Raw genomic sequence first — 3,044 nt, 5'->3', positions numbered from 1 at the left:
TAAAAAGACCGTAAAGCCCCTGTAGGGTAAAGTGACCGTAATACCCCTGTATGGTAAAATGACGAATATGCCCTTATGTTTCGTATGACTGATGTGCTTAGGATTTACATATATTGATATTGGAATAGTTGAGTTTGAGTGACAGGTGGTGGTTATCGTAGGTGATTGATTATGGAAACGTTTCAACTTCAACCCGTAACAGGTGTGTACTAACCCTCGTAATAGCTTAGATTAATATTTGCTGAAAAGCTGAAAGCTTCATATTTTAGTGATTCGGGAATTAATATTTAGATCTATTTTCTACGCACGTTTAAGTTGGATTCACAACGGATATGGGGTAGGAAGGTATTTGGAACGTTCTTCAACGAGTAGATCTCTTGGTAAGTATTCGAACCTTCTTTCCATTTGTATCTTGTGGTTTAAGAAAAGCTAAAAACCCCTCTGTCGACTAAGGCTAAAAATGTTTTTGGTGTTATTTGGTTTGTTGGTGGTAGTGAGGATTAAAGGCTACCGATCGAGGAGTGTGTAAAAATCTTGGATCATCGGAGTGACTAAATCTAGTCATCAACTTCGGCAAAGGTATGAACCCAAGGGCCATTGTGGATGGTGGCCGAATGTGTAAGTGATGATAATAGGTAGTTTTCGATTTGGTTTAATAATAACATGGTCTAATCTATAAGTGGTTGATTATAGGAGAAATTGCATAGGAGATCTCGTCAAGGAATATCGCAAATCAGGTGTGTAACGAACCCTTTTTCATAGCTTAAAGTGATAAATGCCGAAAAGTCGAAATACCGAAATTCTGGCATTTCGAGGACTTGTGAGCAAGCGAACGCTCACTAGTTAGTTAGAATCGATGAGATGATGATCGGGAACAATGGAAACGGTAAGGACGTGTTTTTGGCGTTCAAGGTAAGTTAGGCCTCGAGGGGCTGAAATAGGGCCCAATAGGCTTTCGAGCCCATTTGGGTAAAATTGATAGAAAACGGAAATCTATTAAATTGCCTGTTAAGACTATTAATACTATTATGGATATAGGCTAAATGGGCTTAGATAACAAAATCAGCTAGGTAGGGCCCATTAGGGGTTGTAGGCCTAATAACTCGGTTTCGTTAAAAGTGGGCTAGAAATGCGGTTAAACAAATGAATAGTTAGTAACTGATGATGAACATGGAAAAATCCCTAATTTTCGGTAAAATTACAGAATTACCCTTATAATATGAAAATGACCATTTTGCCCCTAGGTAAAAATGACCATTATACCCTTAGGGTTTATATATGAACTTAATGCATGAGATTTTGATAAACATGATATGTATGATATGCACATGACATGTATGATATGCACATGATATGTATGATATGCACATGAGATGTTCATAAATGCATTGGGTTGGGTTTTTATATGGATGGAGGAAGTGCAAAAGGGCTTATGCCCTAGTTATTAAAGGGCTTATGCCCCAGTTATTAAAGGGCTTATGCCCCAGTTATGATAAAGGGCTTATGCCCCAGTTATGATAAAGGGCTTATGCCCCAGTTATAAAAAGGGCTTTTTCCCTAGTTACTAAAAGAGGCTAGGCCTCCAGTTATATGATAAAGCAGCTATGCTGCCAGTGGAGAGTTATGGCGGGGTGGGTCGAGTTAATCCCCACATGGTGTGTTGGTTGGTACGGGTGGAGAGTAGCGGATAGTGGGTTGAGTAGTCTCCCCAATTGGGCTTGCATTCTTTCATTGGCATTATATGTGATATTGAAATGGGCCTATGGGCCATACCGTTTACAGTAAAGGCTTCGGCCCAGTAATATGAAATATGAAAAGGCTTCGGCCCAATGTTATGAAAAATGAAATATGAAAAGGGCTACGGCCCAGTACATGTTGAGATTGGATTTGGGTTTAGGCCCAACAGACTGTTATTGTTTTGGGCTCTGAAAGGGGCTTGTTGCACACTGAGTTTCCAAACTCACCCCCCTTTCCTTAATCTTGCAGGTGAGCTTAGATGTGGGGACTTGGGCCTGAGAGGATTTAGAGTAGCCACGGTGATCGTCTTTGGGCTTTTAAATAAGCGTTGGTTTTCATTAAATTTCCTTTATTATTTATTTTTGGGTTGTAATAAGGCAATTTTTAACTTTTCTTTTATTTCTTTTTGGGATTATTTTATTTTTAATAACTTTAAAATTGGTTGATAATTATTCAAAAGGGGCTAGACTTAGGACGTGATTTCAAAACAATATTTGATTTCAAAATATCACAACACCACGATTAATCGATTTATCAAAGACGTCCACTTAAACAAACTTAAACTCGATATAACAAAGTGTGGCTATGGTTGTGGGCATGTCTAGGATTGGATCCAATCAAAGAGCTTGGTACTTAAGCAACCTTCATGGCTCACCTCCTCTGTTACGGATTCCTACCTGGTGCCCAGCTCCCATTCACTTTGTTAGCTTAACAAAAGTCAGTTTTTAAAGCACTAAAACGAAACATGGGTTTTTAACTTCAATGTGGCACATCAGATTCGGTCATAACGTCTGGGTCGGGTTTGGGGTGTTACATAAAAAGTTCATAAACTTGTTCACATTCTGAATCGATTCAAAATAAATTCAAATAATAATATATAAACTATGAACCAACTCATAATCTATATTATTATTTAAAAATTATTTTATACCAATATTTTATATATTTTAGAATTAAATTTACTTAATCTTATATAAAATTAAAAATTTGTTTCAAATTTGATTTAATATGGACCAAATAAATTGCTTAAAGTTTAGATACACCTTGTTACCATTTAGAGAACAAATAACACTTTTTTTTTTTGAAATTTTTAATTTTATATATTTTTAAAATATTTAATTTTTTTAAATATTTTTATTTTTTAAAATTAGCTGATTTTTAAAATTTTCACATTTTTGTATTTTTCATTAAAAACATGAAAGCTTTTAATTTTAAAATATTTTTTTGCAATAGTTTATGTACTTTTAAGGAGTAACGATTAAATTGATAAAAAAATTATAAATGTTGAGAGTTAAAATAATTATTTT

The 3,044-nt window shown here is 35.2% G+C and overlaps 1 long non-coding RNA gene across 1 annotated transcript; it reads left to right on the top strand.

Moving 5' to 3' along the window:
- Positions 1-315: 315 nt before the first annotated feature.
- LOC107917676 (uncharacterized) lies at positions 316-739 on the top strand. Its single transcript, XR_001689792.2, has 3 exons — positions 316-380; positions 495-579; positions 694-739. It is a non-coding gene; the product is annotated as an uncharacterized lncRNA (long non-coding RNA).
- The last annotated feature ends 2,305 nt before the right edge of the window (positions 740-3,044 follow it).

This window comes from Gossypium hirsutum, chromosome A01, assembly GCF_007990345.1.
Source record: "Gossypium hirsutum isolate 1008001.06 chromosome A01, Gossypium_hirsutum_v2.1, whole genome shotgun sequence".
NCBI lineage: Eukaryota > Viridiplantae > Streptophyta > Magnoliopsida > Malvales > Malvaceae > Gossypium > Gossypium hirsutum.
The sequence above is the reverse complement of the archived record's forward strand: the minus strand, read 5'-3'. Positions and strand labels throughout refer to the sequence as shown.